This window comes from Castor canadensis, chromosome 12 (genome assembly GCF_047511655.1).
Source record: "Castor canadensis chromosome 12, mCasCan1.hap1v2, whole genome shotgun sequence".
In the NCBI taxonomy this organism is placed as follows: Eukaryota; Metazoa; Chordata; class Mammalia; order Rodentia; family Castoridae; genus Castor; species Castor canadensis.
This window is the reverse complement of record NC_133397.1, coordinates 110,476,610-110,492,680: the sequence shown is the minus strand read 5'-3', so window position 1 is coordinate 110,492,680 and position 16,071 is coordinate 110,476,610. Positions and strand designations below refer to the sequence as shown.

Here is a 16,071-nt window from a genome sequence, read left to right as displayed (position 1 = left end):
GGGTGTGGCTCAGTGGTAGAGTGGGGGTGTGGTAGAATACTTGGTTAGCATGTGTAAGATCCTGGATTATCCCCAGTGCTTCAAAACAAAAATAAATAGTAAATAAATAAAAATTGTCGCTGTGAATCCATCTGTATAATGAATATATTCTAATAAAAATTATAAAACGAATAAGTAAATAAATAAGAATTGTAAAAGGCATTGAGAGACTGATGGTGTGGCTCAGCAGTAGAACAGCTGCTTTGCAGATTCAAAGCCCTGAGTTCAAACCCCAGTCCACCAAAAAAAAAAGCACTGAGAAGTAGAAACACTCATACGTGAAAGTTAAGGACATTCCCATGAAACTTGGACTCTAGGCAGTTGGAGGCTTTTTTGGTTAGTTTTGAGTTTTGAGACAGGGTCTGTCTATGTAGCCCAGGCTGGCCTCATACGTGACTTAGAGATCCTCCTGCTTCTACTTGCCTGTCCTGGGCTTACAATTGACCAGCAGCTGATTTCTCAGTCATTTTCCTGGCCTGCCTCTTGGCATTCTGCCCTCTAGAGGGGTTGGGAGAAATTACAAAGGTGGTTATACTATGGCAATTGTCTTACTCAAGTGTCTGACTTCCTTGGAAACTTGATTCTTGCATCCAAAATAAATGTGGCATTTGGGTCAATTAAATTTTATGACACCAGGATTGTTGAAAAGCAATAAATAGTTACCGAGTAATTTGTTTCTGTTTGCTAGGTCAAACATTAGTGATTTGTGTTTTTAACTTGTTTGGAAACAGTGGGCTGTGAACTTTCCTGAATCTTTGATTCTGGGCTCCAGTTGAACTACAAAGGACATTGTTACAAAGAAACTGAATATTACTTTCTTTAATGATGTCACTTCCTATCTTCTCTCCCTCAAAATGTAGCAATATACATTTCTTCACACAGCCCTGCTTCATCTTTGGTATCATAAAATTGATTTCTGTTGATGTAGGTGTATGACTAATAAATATTTGTTATTTCAAAGTGTTGGGTGCCCGTATAATAATGACGGTACATGGCAGCTAGCACTTCATCGTGTGTCCTGTGTGTCATGCACTGTTACAAACATTTTTCATGGACTTGCTCAATGTAAAACCACTTTTATCTGGTTGTCTTTATTTTTCTGGCAAACTCTTAAGAATCTATGCAGCAATAAATTCCACAATGCAATCTTCACTTCCCCAACAAAAAAAATGACTAGGATTCCAGTGTTTTCCCTTGCTTCTTTTGACTCCATGAAGCTCTCAACTTTCTAGATCCCTGGTTCTCTCTAAGTCTTGATCGAATTATACAAGTAGCTTCTTCTTAAGACATAAGGCAATAGGGTTGGAGACATGGCTCAGGTGGTAGAATGCCCACCTAGAAATTTCAGGCCCTGAATTCAAACCCTAATACAGACCAAAAAAAAAAAATTAGGGCTGCTGGTATAGCTCTGTGGTATAAGGTATAGTGCTTTCCTGATCCTGACTTTACCAGCACTGGAAAAAAATTTTATTATCATACAATTATGAATTTTACCTAATTAGTAGTAAGAAGGTTGGCAAAACAGTCATTATCCAAATGAGGGACATGACTTAATCGTTCATAAGAGTTAGCTGGACATTGTGGCCCCAGCCTTAGTCCCAGCTACATAGGAGGCTGCGGCAGGAGAATCACTGAGCACACAAGAAAGAGGCCAGCCTGGGCAGCAGAGTGACACTCGGTCTTACACAAAGGGGGAGTTGACTCATTCTTCTAGACTGAGGAGAGGGGTTGCAAATGAGTAGCAGTTCTTCCACAGATTTATGGATAGAGGATAATCTGGCTTTGTTTACTGAGGAATTTTTAAAGTACTAACCTCAAACTAATTTTGTAAAAATGCTCTTCTATCAACCAAAGCTCTTGCTTAGCTACACCACATTTCTACTCCCTCTGAAGTATTTACAGACAGTGGCCATTTATAGCTTTAACATTTCATACTGTTTTGAGAAATTCATTTTTTTAAGTTGTTCCCATACTGGGGATTGAACCCAGAGCCTCATGCACACAGTCTACCACTTGAGCCATGCCCCCAGCCCTATTTGCTTGTATGTTGTTTTTGAGATAGGGTCTCACTGCCTTTGCCCAGGTTGGCTTCAAACTCTGGATGCTCCCACCTGGGTCTCCTTAGTAGCTGGGACTATATGTGTGCATGACCATGCTAGGACTGGTACATTCATTGTAACACTACTCCTATACAGTATGGATTCCACAGGACTTTCATAATTACTGTTTAAGTTTAAGATACTTATTTAGTCACTTCATTTCATTCAAGAATGTATTCATTCATTCCATGTTCATCAAATGTGCAATGTGGGTATTCAAATATCAGCTAGCACCAGACTACCAACTAGGAAGATTTGTATAATGAAATTCTCTTTTAAAATAATTCCTATGTGTGGGATAAAATTCAAAATGTACAAAGGAACATACAATAAAGAGGAAATTCCCTTTCACCCCAGTTTACTTCATGTCTCCAGAATCAACCAGTGTTGCCATTAACAATTTTAGGTTGCTTTTACATTATTCTAAAGATGTTCTATCTACAAAAAGCATATATATATGTATATTCTTTTGTGTGTCTTTGCGTGTGTGTGAGAGAGGGAGAGAGAGACTAGGATTTGAATGCAGGGCTTCATGCTTGCTACAGCTTTAGCCACTGCTACAGTTCATTTTTCTCGTTATTTTTGGAGATGGGGTCTTGAGAACTATTTGCCTGGACTGGTCTTGAATTGCTATCCTCTCAATCTTAGCCTCCCAAGTAGCTAAAATTACAGGCATGATCCTGGCAGATATATTCTTTTTGGTATATATTGACAGCATACTGTATTCACTATTTTTTTTTTCACACATAACAGTTTTGGGTTTTTTTGTTTTTCTTTTTTGGTTTGTTGGTTGGTTTTGGGGGTTTGGGTCTTTTTTTTTCTTTTTGCAATGCCATGATTTGAACTCAGGACCTTGTCCTTGCTAGACTGGCATTTTACCACTGCAGCCAGGCCCCCATCTCTCACATATCAGTTTAATGGCTTAGATCTATTGCTGTTGGGCTGAAGGTGAGGCTCTAGTAGCTTCCCAAGTGTGAAACCCTGAGTTCAAACCCCAGTACCACCAAAAAACAACCTAAGTTGATTGCTCTTTGGGTCATTAGATTAATGTCAATAGCATGGCAACATATTTAAATATTAAAATGCTAGTAAGAAATAGATCCCCCAGAAAGTACCTTGAAATAATTTCTGTAAAATCTGTAATGACAATGCTCATTTCAGAATTTAAAAGGTTATCAGAAATTCTTACATTGCTGGACATGGTGGCACAAGCTTGTTATTCCAGCACTTGGGAGGCTAAGGCAGGAAGATTGAGTGTTCAAGGCCAGCATAGGATGCATAGCAAGACTCTGTCTCTAAAGACATAAATACATACTTTTTAAATTAAAAAAATAAGTATAACAGAAAGTATAAGTATAAGAGAAAAACCTAAAGAACAGTTAAAAGTGTAATAATAGAGCTGGGTGTAGAACTCAAGTGCCGGAGCACTTGCCTACCAAGCACAAGGCCCTGAGTTCAATCCTCAGTAGCATTACAAAGAAGAAGAAAAGAGAGACAGAGATTATTACTCTTGGGGAAAGAATAAAGACTCAGAAACAGCTAAAGGAAGAAGTTATATGAAGATGAGCACTGGTGTTCTATACATGGCCAGCATATTGTGAGGTTTTTTTTGTTTTGTTTTTCTTTTTTTCTTTTGTACAGTACCTGGGATCAAATCCAGGGCCTTACACATGCTAGGCAAGCATTCTACTACTAAGCTACATCCCCAGCCCTCTACAGGTTTGTTTTAGATTTGAAAAGCAAAATAAAATAAAATGATTCATGGACAAGCCAGAGAACAATAGAAAATGAAAAGACATTAGGCTAAGTGTGGTTGTGCACATCTGTAATCTGTCCACTTGGAAGGCTGAGGTAGGATTGTGAGTTCCAGGCCATCCTGGGCCACACAGCAAGGCCCTGTATCAAAACACCAAGGGCCGAGAGTATAACTCAGAGGTATAGTGCTTCTGTAGCATGCACAAGGCCCTGTATTTGATTTCCAGCACCCCAAAATACAAAACAAAAACACAAAAACAGTTAAAATGGGCAAAAGAAAGGTTTAGGTGTTAAAAAATGCAAATGAGCAATACAGAAAATGTTCAATAATTAAACTGGAACCTGTAAGCAGAGATTGCTCACTGCTGCTCTACTTTTTCAGCATCTTTCCACATTCTCAGCTATGCTGAAAATGTATGAAAAAGGGTTGGATTCAAGGAATGAGCTTTTCTCCAAAGATTTTGAGTGTGTGAGAGTTGCGTGGGTGATGCCATGGCCAAGATGCATGCAGAGCATTTGTGACAAAAGACTACTCTGAAGCAGGCCTTGTGGTTGATGTAACTGATCTGTCCTTCTCTGAGATGCTGACACTTCAAAATTGGCTTTCTTTCTATGAGAAGAATTATATATTTGTTGGAAGGGTGATTGGAAGGTTCTATGGAGAGGACAGGCTGCCCACCCTGGAATTGACCCAGGTAAGAAGCTATGATGACCAAGGCTTGGAGGCAAATAAACAGGAACAGAAAGACAAGCAGAAGTTCCCTCCATGCAATGCTGAGTGAAGTGCCAATAAGGGCAGCCAGTTCTGGTGTTCCCCAAAGAGTGGGGGTCTGAACAGTGACTGGATTGGTGTCCCCAGGAAGCTCTATAAGCCAGGGTTGAAGGAGCCCTGCTTCGTGTGTGTGTGTGAGAACAACTGGTCCCCCCCACAGTGACCAGCCAGACAGCCCAACACACAGAAATCCTCGGGATCTGGAAGAATCCAACTTGGAGGAACACAGGTTGCCCATCCCTGGCCATCAGGTGCTTCTTCCCACTCTAAGTTGGTGCCTGTGTGTGGATGAACACAGAAAACCCCATCTAGGACTCTAGTAGCCCTTGCCAGTCATGTACCCTAGGATGGCTCCCAGCATTAACAAGAGAGTCCAGCAGGGCCCCACCTACACTTTGCAAATGTGCCTCTAATGGGCTTACCATATGGTGACTGAGGCAAAAGCCTGGAAGACTGCCTGGAACTGGTCAGCCTCTTTTGACACATCCCCCTAGGTCTTGACACTTCCCCCTAGGTCTGCATGCCATCTTCCTTCAGAGAACTTCCTTCAGATACTATGGGCACAAGTGTGACCAACTCAGGACTAACAGGACAAACAAGAAAAAAGTCTTTGAGCTCCCGCAGCTTTCTTCCCAGGGACTCCCATGGTACCTGGGTCAGCTGTCAGTGGGGGCTCTGCCCATAACCAGCCCCATGGACATCCAGACAGAAAGGGACTGTGGCTGTCAGCAGAGACAGGCAGACATTGGGCAGGGCTTTTTATTTGTTTCAGTACTGAGGTTTTAACACTGGGCCTATCAATTGCTAGGCAGGTGCTCTACCCCTCGAGCCATGCTCCCAAGCCCTTTTGGCTTTAGGTTATTTTTCAGATAGGGTCTTGCCTTATGTTGCTGTCCTTGAACCACAGTCCTCCTACCTATGCCTCCCATGTAGCTGGAATTACAATTTTGTACCAACAAATAAAGGAATAATAATTAAACCAGGTGAACACCTGTGATCAGCTCTGGGAGGGCTGAGACGGGAAAATTTTCAGTTCAAGGCCAGCCTGCTACTATTTGAGTCAGGAAAGAGTACCTACCTTAAAAGAGAATTGTGTGCCCTGTCCTTAAATGTTAGGAATATGGCCCAGCTTCCAAATTCCCAAATAAACTTGTGTGTGTGTGTGTGTGTGTGTGCGCGCGCGCACGTGTGGTTCTTTCTTGTACAACTTTTCCAGTTACACAATTAAACACTGTAATCCTATGTGAATTTATTGTGGGATTGTGAGAACATGTTATTGCCTCCATCTGGAATTCTCTTCCCTTTAACTTTTTCATTGCCAAATCCTCCTTATCCTTTGAATTTCAGTTGAAATGTCAGTATTTTGAGGAGATCTTTCCAAACACTCTATTGTTCCCATTGCAGAACATAGTGTTCAAGACATTCTTTTTGTATATTATCCATAGAAACTAGCAAGATCTGATGTATAGCAAGCAGGGGACATCTGTAGACAGAAGTTTCTATATTTTGAGACAAAACAAATACATGTTGACTTTTCAGTCTCCCAAGAATGGTAGAGTCCACACAAAAACAGGCAAGGTGTTTATGTACCAAAGAGTATATTTTTTAATATTTCCCATTCCAATCAAAACCCTTGTTCTGCCCAGCAGTTGAAGAGGCCTGTAATCCCAGCAGTCAGAGGCCAAGGCAAGAGGATGCAGAATTTAAGGTCAGCCTGAGTGAGACCCTGGTTCTGAGTCTGGTGTAGCCCTGGGAGGGAAAAGGTAAGTGTACTAGGTCTTGACTCTGGCCATTACTCTGGGCTTTTCCTTTGCTTCAGTTTGTTCATCCATAAAATCAGTTTAAAAATGTGAGTTTATGATCTGTTAGTAATTTGTGTCATCAATTTGGTAGATTGCAACTGGTGTTTTTAAGTTGAAATCTGAGTTTGTGGTAAGGTAAGCGTTGTTTTATCAAACTTATGAAACTTGGTCTTTCACATTATGGTATGATGCTGTAAGAATAATTGGTTTTGACAGTACTGAGAGGCCTCATGCTTGCTAAGCAGGTGGTCAACCACTTGAGCTATGCCAAAAAATTTAAAGACAAATGAAACACAAAGTAATCAAAGACTAACAGCAATAAAAAAAGATAAAGAATTTAAAAAGACATTGGAAGCTGGGTGCTGGTAGTTTATACCTTTACTTGGGAGACTGATATTGGAAGGATCAGGAATCAAGGCCAGACCAAACAAATAGGTTGAGAGACCCATCTCCAAAATAACCAATGCAAAATGAACTGGAGGTGTGGCTTAAGCAGTAGAATGCCTGCTTTGCAAGCATGAAGCCCTGAATTCAAACCCCAGTCCCACAAATAAATAAACAAATAGACATTGGACTAAATGATAAAAGAGGCCTTTATTAATCCATGTAAATTTGGCAGGACTGTAATGTAACTATGTAACATAGAAGAGATAGACAGACTGGCAAGAATCAGAGAGAGTAGCCAGGCACCAGTTGTTCACACCTGTAATCTGGGCTACTCTGGAGGCAGAGATCAGGAAGATTGGGGTATGAAGCTAGCCCTAGCCAAATAGTTCTCAAGACCTTATATCAGAAAAAAAAAATCACAAGAAAAAGGGTGGGCATCGTGGCTCAAGCACTAAGAGCACCTGTCTGACAAGCATGAGTCCCTGAACCCCAGGGCCATGAAAAAAAATCGGAGAGAGATAAATTAAAACAGTTCAAAACAGGTTGCAAACTATAGAATAGAAGGACCTGAGAAAGAGCACCATAAAGGTGAAAAGCAGAAATTCTCTTAAGAGAGTTGCTGTTTGGCCCTGTCCTATCTCCCTCGCCTTAAATCTCTGTCCTGTCTGTTGCCTTTGTTTCTGAGTTGGAAAGAACACTGGGCTTTCCTGGAATTGTTTGCATCAGCCCTACCCTTCCCTTCTCCACCCCTGGTTATATGTAGTCTTTATACTCATCTGCCCCTTCCAACCTCCCCACCCCCCATGGGGGCACCCATGTGGGTGTCCAGGTGCTAGCCTAATTATCACTGGCTGTGTGGCTCATGCCTCTTTCATTCATCCCTGGGGGTCTGAAGTGTGTCCTGCACATACTCTTGGAGTCAAGAAGTGTGTCTGGAATATGGGGTGGGGACAGGTGTGATAAAAAAAAAGATGGACAGAGCATAGATAACGTTTATAGTGGAGGGGCAAAGGGAAATTTTCATTCCACCTTCTGAAGGTTTGAGACAAAGACAGAGTAAACAGGAGAAATACACAAGGAGACTCACAGGAGTGTGGTTACCCACTAGCTACTAGAAGTTTATATACTACCCCTTGTCTGTGGGAAGGGGAGGAGTGGGGAATGTCAGGGTAATTGTAGATGAATTTTAGGGGTGGCCAGTGGGCTTGGAGAACGTACAGTGGTCTGGGGCGAAGCCGGCTGGACCTGCAGACCCTGCAGTAGATTGTAAATTATTCTGTAGGAGACAAAATAGAAGACAATGCTGCATGATAAAAGTCTGTCCAGGTGTTGATAGACTTGTTTTTCTTCCTACAATATCAGTTTAGACTTCTCTGGTTAATGAATTTCAGCAAGAAGACTGATGACAATCATGCTAGGTGAAGAAGTGAAAGAAGGCCATGGAGAAGTGTTAGGGAATGAGGAACTGAAAGACCACCTACAGAGGAGAGGAAGGTAAAGAAGGAAACAAAGTAGAACTAGCAATATGGACATTATTGAAATTTGCACAAAATTTTCAAACCACCAAAATTAAAGGACAAAATTGTAAAATAACCATCCTCAGCTGAAATTCAGCACCCATATGATCATGGAGGACTATAATCTCAGCACTGTGAACTGAAGTTCTCTGAAGAATTAAAGATCTTGCAGACTACTTGACCTTGACTGACTAGAACATCACGCTTATGGAGAAATGGAAGGTTGGAGGACCAGAGCCAAAATTAGCTGGGCTGTTTTAGGCCTTTAATAGCCAATTTCCTTGTCATTTGTACTTTTATATCTGGCCTAAGATTCTCCTAATAGGTAAACTTCTAGGAATGAATCACTGAGCTTAGCAGACCCGATGCTATAAAATAACATCTGAAGCCTATAGAAGAGATTTCCTGGCTTTATGGCCCACCTACCCCTACTCTAATGCCTGCCAACTAAAAATTGATTTATGACTTTCTTTTGTTTTGTGACTAAAAGTTGGTGTAGGGCTGGAGGTGTGGCTCAAGTGGTAGAGTGTCTGCTTAGCAAGCATGAGGCCCTGAGTTCAAGCTCCAGTACTGCCCTTCTTCCCCCCTCCCTGCAAAAAAAAGTCGATGTAACCTCTTCCATGGTGGAATGTGCCATCCAGGATAACGTGAATCAGTCAGCGTTCCTGTGCTGTAGTCACTCATTTTTAGCTCACAACAGACTATTTTCTTATTTCTTTAAAGTAGAGTCATTTTGCCTCCACAGTAGCTACCACTTGATGAGTTCAAAAGAGAAAACAACTTCCAATTCCAATGTTCTCCCAAGAGTTTTCAGCCAAAATTCCTTTAGCTATGGCAGCTCTCCAACTGTGGCCATCACCGGTGCCATTGTCTGCTGCTGACATCCAACCGTTGACATTGGCATGGCTCCATGATCAGGATCACTTGGAGCAGGTGCTTCTCCTTGTGAAGCACCCCAAGACTCAGAAGACTCCCTCTCAAGCCCTTTCTCTTTTGTGCCCTTGGCTAACTCATGTTCACCCTCCAAATCTTGACTCAATCTCATCTTTCAGGATGCCTTCCCATTCTGCTGAGTTCTTTAGGGTTTTCTGCTAACTCTATGCTTTTGCTACATGGAGTACATTTGCTCTTACTATGTACTTACTTGTTACTTTCTCTCAAATTAGAATATGAATTCCTTGAGGGTATTGGGATTTAAGATACCACCCCAAAATATGACTGTAGGAGACCAGAATATGCCTCCCCAAAACCTGTCTTTTTGGCATATTGATTATTTCAGCTGATTATTGTGAGAAACTGTGGACACCAGGAGTAAAGAAACTTACATCTAAAAAAGGCAGTTTCATTTGTCAGGGTCTTTTCCTCTCTGCCAGAGAGAAAAGACCAATCACAAGATTTTCTCCAGTGATGGAGGAGGCAGGAACTTTACTCTGCATAACAGTCCTTGGCTGTGTTTAAGGTGCTTTTTCTGGCCAATTCTTTTTTCAGGGGCATGGGGAGAGAAGGTATTAGAGTTTGAACTCAGAGCTTCATGCTTGCTAGGCAGACTTGAGCCATTCCGCCAGCGCTTTTAGCACTGGTTATGAATGTCCAGGCTGGCCTAGACCACAATCCTATTTACACTTCCTTGTGTGTGTAGCTATGCCCAGCCATTGTTTGAGATGGGATCTCATGAACTTTTTCTGTGGGTTGGCCTCTAACTGTCATTCTCCAGATCTGTCTCCCAAGTAGCTAAGATTACAGGGGTGGAGCCACCTGTACAAATTTTCATCCTAAAGCTAGGCAACACTTCATTCAATAAAACAGAGTAAGTTCTAGTGGGCTGAGCTTAACAGATTGGTTTTATAGACAGAAGGGTTGATAAAAGAAACAGAAGAACAAAAAACAGATTTGAGAATTGAAAGTTATTTGCCTTATAAGATGGATAGAACAATAGAAAAATAAGTAATTGGTTAACATCAGTTTATTTGAGGTTGCTTTTTTAGTCTGTAAGGACTAAGGTAGAGGAACTTCATTATCATGTCTATTGAACCTGGCCTGTTTGGGAAACTTTCTGGTTTTTATGGGACAATGGGGTTTGAACTCAGGGTCTCATGCTTGCTAGGCAGGTGCTCTTACCACTTGAGCTACTCACCAGCCCTGTTTGGGAAATTCATCTGGCTGTTTAATGCAGGTTTCCAGAAGGTCAAAGAAACTGCTTAGTTTCACAACTGTAGCATGAGTGACTCCGTTTTCATTTTTAGCCTGGTCTGTTGGGACCTGGTGGAGGAGGCTAATCCAAAACAATGACCTGTAATTTCTATTTAATATTTCCCAGTATTTAACAGTGGACCTGACCTCAGGATATCTCACAGGGTATTTGTCTGCTTAAAAGCCATGCCATTTGGAGAAATTTGAGTTAAAAAAAATAGGAGAATTCCTTTTTGGCTTGAGTTAGGTATTTTTGAGATAGGGTCTCAAGAACTATTTCCCCAGGGCTGATTCAAACCATGATCCTCCTGATCTCTGCCTCCTGAGTAGCTAGGATGGCAACCTGCTCCAAGATGGCACTCTTTTTTTTTTTTTCTTAGCTGTCTTCACGTAGTGCAAAGGACAAACACCCTTCCTTGAGCCCCGTTTATAAGAGCTCTTCCCTTATAATCTAATCACCTCCCAAAGGCCCCACCTTGAAATTGCAATGTACCTCAGTGGTAGGGGCCTTGTTTAGCATGCATGAGATACTGGATTTGATTCCCACATCACAATTTAAAAAAAGGAGAAAGAAAAAGAAAAAGGAAAAGGAAAGAAAAGAAAGGGAGGAAAAGAGGAAGGAAGGAAGGAAGGAAGGGAAGACTCTTAATACTGTCACATTGCAGAACAAGTTCAAAGGGATGAATTTGGGAACATGTCAACATGCAGAGCACAGCAAGTTTTCTGTTGCTGTCCTTGGGTGTATAAACAGAGGAAGTGGTTCTCTTTAAATCAGCTGAAGGAACTGTAGGTATTTTGGGAATAAAAGCTTTCTCTGCTGGCCTCTCTGACTGGAGTCATGGGGTCTGGAGGATGCTGAGTGTTAGACTGAAAGAGACACAGAGTAGATAGGCAGGAGCTGGCTCAAACACTAGCACAAGGTTTATTCTGGAAGAAAACCAGCTGAAGGGAGTATCTAGCCAAAGCCAGAACCCCACTGCCACTTACAGACTTGAAGTAGGTATAAGCAGGGGTCTGGAGAGGAAGGCTAGCCTGGCAGAAGTTTAGCTAGGGGAAACTAGAGGAGATAAGTGGTAATTAGGCAGATTGGACCAGCTCCAGACATGGAGGTGAGAGTTTGTCATTCCCTTGAGGCTAGGTGTGGTCCTCCTACAAGTGGTGAGGTGTTTCCAGTAAGCTGCCAGCAGGGGTCAGGAATCCAATCCTAAAATGGCTTCCCTTTTGTTCCTGCTAACCCTGAGCACACCAGGCAGAGGCCTCTAGCTATTGAGCACAGCTGGATAGCAAATAATTCTTCATTTTTATGTAGGTAGAGTATCCTTACCTGTCCAGGGATGAAGGAACAGCCTCCTAGGATTGTCCTGCCAGTTGGGGTGAAAGAAACAGTCCATGGAGGGCCAGCCCATTGTCTGCACTCAGCCCTCCAAACAATGCTCTGGTTGGTACATTCTCAGCTCCTTTCCAGGGGTGGGAACAGCAGTTGGTTCATCTGGGAAACCTTCTGACCTGGAGTTGGAAGGGTCCAGTGGAGGTCATCTTATCAGAAGGTATCCAAGCAAGGCCCTGGCCCAGATTTGCACAATCTGTTGCCTGCATTTGTACATAGCAGTGATTCTCGAAATATTGTCCTCCATGGCATCACTGGAATATGTTAGAGGAGTTAGGAATACAAATTCCTGGGCTCCACTCCAGACCTACTAAATCAGTATTCCAGGGTGAGGCCCAGGGGCCTTTTTTTTTTTCCTTACTGTAATGGAATTTGAACTCAGGGCTTCACCTTTGCAACCACTTGAGCTGCACCCTAACCCCTTTTTGCTTAGTTATCTTTTTGAATAGGGTCTGAGTTCATGCCCAGGCTAGCCTGGACCTCTATTCTCACATTTATGCCTCCTGCACAACAGATACATGCCACCCTGCCCAGATATTTGTTGGTCAAGATGGGATTTTGAGAACATTTTGCCTGGGCTGGTCTTGAATTGCAATCCTCTGGATCTCTGCCTCCTGAGTAGTTAGGATTACAGGGATGAGCCACCATGACTGGCAGACAGTGTGTTTTAACAAGTTTTACAGATGATTTTTATGTATTCCAAAGTTTAAAAAGTATTGCTATAGAGTATACATCTTTATCGTTCTCTTTAGTCTCTCTCTGTCTCTCTCTCAGTTTCTGCCTCTGTCTTTCTCTCTCTCTTTTTCTCATGTGTTGTTTTCTGTCTCTGCCTGTCTTTCTCTCTCTCAACACACACACACACACACACACACACACACACACACACACACACACAGAGCTGCCTAACCTCCCACAGCTTCTAGTGCCCCTTGTTGTTTTTGCCCTGGTGTCCCTCAGCAGGGACCTGGGGTCTGTTTTGTGCCACTATTGACCCTGTTCATTTCCTGTTGCTTCCAAGAGGAAAGGAAAGAGAGCAGGAATGGAGGCCAGAAGGAGGAGAAGGGGCTAGCTAAGGCAGTGTAGCTCTCCAAAATGAAAAGGAAAATGCTTAGTGACAATGTTCCTTTGTGAAGAGCCCAGCTCTATGTTGATAGAGCTGCAAGTCATTAGCAACCCTGGGCTGTTGCAGGAGGTGACCAGGTCATTCTCCAGAGCCAAGATCGCCCTCTGCTGCTGACCTGTAAATAATAGTCTGTGATTCTAGCCTGGCAAGGAAAAGAGGAAGAGTCTCTGGGCTGGGGTGGCAGAGAGAGGACATGACTAAGGCCAAGAGGTCACAAAGTCACCACTTCAAGCTGCAGCAGAATCATGTTTGCAGGGAAGGAAGACACAGCCAATTCAGTGGGTGTTTTCAGGCCTCATCCAACAAACAGTGGGCTTCTGCCAAGATTTCCACCAGCTCCCATGATTCCAAACTCCTGCACCCTTTTCCCCCCTTACCTCACCTTGAACAAGAAAGAGAGTTTCAAATAGGAAGAGAAAAGCAGTGGAAAATTTTGATGTGAAGATAGAGGTAATTAGTCAAAGCTTAGACTTTTAAACAATCTGCCTTTGTCAGCCTGGCTTTGTTTTTTTGGTCTCCATGAAAGCAGCATGTCTTTCAATCTTTCTTCTCCTGTCAGGGAACTCTTGCCCCATGGCTGTGGAGTCACCTCTTCTTTCTAACTTTATCATCCCACTTTATTGCTGTTGGGAATGATTGGGTCATGTGAATTGCTGGTGGTTAACAGCAAAAATTTTTGCCAGAATAGAAGCTTAGGCACAGTACTTGCTCCTGACAGCCTCAGGCAGTGACCCATTTCCTCTTGCTTCTTTCCTTTGCCCCTTCCGGCTCAGACTGGAGCTGACCACCTGGTGACTTAGCCCTCCAGTATCCACCCTGCTCCTGCTGCAGAGCCACCTTTTATGTCATGGCTGGAAAATTCCTTAACGTGTCATAAAGAGCCTGGGGTGAAATAGGTGGCTATGTGGGAGGTGAACAGTGGGGGCAAAGATGAGAGTAGAGGTAGGGAGGAGATAAGAACAGCAGCCAAATTCTTCAGAATGTTCCTAAGTGGTGACTCTGCCCCAGACACATGGACAGGGTGAGTCTGTCTAGATGAGGCCAAGCCCTCCAAAACAAACATCTTCAGATACAAATTAGACCAAGTATCTGAATCTTTTTTTTAGCAATCCTGGGGTTTGAACTCAGGACCTCATGCTTGCCAGGAAGGCACTCTACCACTTGAGCCACTCCACCAGCCCTATATGGATCTTTACATGACCACATTTGGATAGTTTTGTCTACAGGACCCCAAATATATGTTGGTCATTTATTTATATCAGAATCAAAACATATGACATACTGCCTGTGTTTATGGTCCTGGAAGGACAATTTCATTTCTTTTTTGTGATAATTAAGAGAATTTATACATCATTTTATTATCAAATGATATTAGATACTAACTAAGATCAGTATAATTTTATTGTCAATGATAGTGGCATTTTTGTTACATACCTTACAGTTATTCAGTCTTTACTGTTTTTCTTTTTTGTTCATTGAGACAGATTCTCATCATGTAGCCTAAGCTGGCCTGGAAATCTTTTTCTGGGGGGATGGGCCCTAGAACTCAAACTCAGGGCCTCACACTTGCCAGACAGGCACTCTACCAATTGAGCTACTCCACCAGCCCTGTGTTGGATATTTTTGAGATAAGGTCTTAGGAACTATTTGCCTGGGCTGGCCTTCATCTGCTGTTCTTCTGATCTCTGCCTCCTGAGCAGCTAGGATTATAGGTGTGAACCACTGGTGCCCAGCTGGCCTGCAATTCTTGATCCTCTTGCCTCACAGTCTCCCAATTGGAGATATAAGCATGTGCCACCATACCCTGCTATTCCATTGATTTTTGAAGTACTGGTTGGACTGCCACATGCTTGGGTAGCTAAATAAATGAGATTTCTGTGTAATACATGTTGGTACTAGATGCACTCAGTTGTCTAGTGCTGGTCTCCAGGACACAGCAGATTGGCTGGCCACTCTCCTCCAGGAACCACTGGACAGTGTCTCCATTGACTTCCACCTTGCTTCTCAGCCAGACCCTTACCAAGGTCACTGACACCCCAGGGAGCCTGGTTGCAACACCACCTCTGGAACCACCAGCCATTGCCAGATTTCATCTCTTGTAAGTAATTTACTTGGCTGTTTTCACTGTAAGCAGGATTGAATCTCTGGAGTGATTTAGTAGTGCTGGCATTGGACCAAAACTCCATGTAAGAGGGTACTTGCCAACTTTGGTTGGCAAGAGGTGGTCTGGTCTCTGCACACACAGACAGATGGGGGTTAAGTGGAAGCATGGTTGTTAGGAGATGGTAATCATGTGCAAGTCCCAGTGCAAAATGAAAATACAATGCATTTTGTTCAAAAATTACTGAGAATTTCAAGATGGTGCTAGCAGAACACTGAACTAATCATGAGGCCCCTCTAAGAGCAGGGATGTATCTGATGGCACAGGTTGTAGGTCCATGAAGTCAACCTCAGCAGAGATAGTCCCTACTGTAATTTGTTATGAAATGTCCCTAGAAGACCCAGGTGTTGAAGGCTTGGTCCTCAGTCAGTACTCTCGGAAAGTGGTGGAACCCTCAGGATGTGAGTCCTAGTGGAAGGGCATTAAGTCATTGGGTGCATGCCTTAAAGGGGACATTGGAACCCTGGCTCTTTCCTGGCTCTCTCTTTGCTTCCTGGCCACTATGAGATGAACAGGCCTCCTCTGCCACATTTTCTGGTCATAATGTCCTGTACTACCACAGGCCCAAAGCAATAGGGTAGAGTGATCATGGACACAACTCCTAAAGCCATGAACTAAAACAAACCTTTCTTCCTTTTAGGTTTATTATCTCAGGTATTTTGTCATAGCAATAGGGCACTGACTAAAACAGTCTCCTAGGAAGGACAGAGGTAACAAATCTAAGGAGCTTGTACATTCCTCCAGTTCAGGTTTGCTTCCATTTCACTGTCAGTACCTTCTGCACTCCAAAGGCCTTCTATCAGGCTGTTTTCAACACCCACTTGTTGGTTGGAGGTATT

General features: G+C 42.8%; 1 protein-coding gene and 1 pseudogene across 3 annotated transcripts in view; both read left to right on the top strand.

The window, feature by feature from the left end:
- The window catches only part of LOC109702713 (leucine-rich repeats and immunoglobulin-like domains protein 2), a 176,055-nt gene that overhangs the window by 72,099 nt on the left and 87,885 nt on the right, over nt 1–16,071 (top strand). For 2 of the 3 annotated variants that reach the window (XR_012439927.1, XR_012439924.1), the window contains exon 3: nt 6,315–6,428. The gene's annotated coding sequence lies outside the window, so the exon portion shown is untranslated. Of the gene's footprint in view, nt 1–6,314; nt 6,429–15,001; nt 15,170–16,071 lie in introns of all 3 variants that reach the window. The other variant, XR_012439922.1, reaches the window with a different exon arrangement.
- LOC109702712 (neuferricin pseudogene) lies at nt 4,425–4,935 on the top strand (annotated as a pseudogene).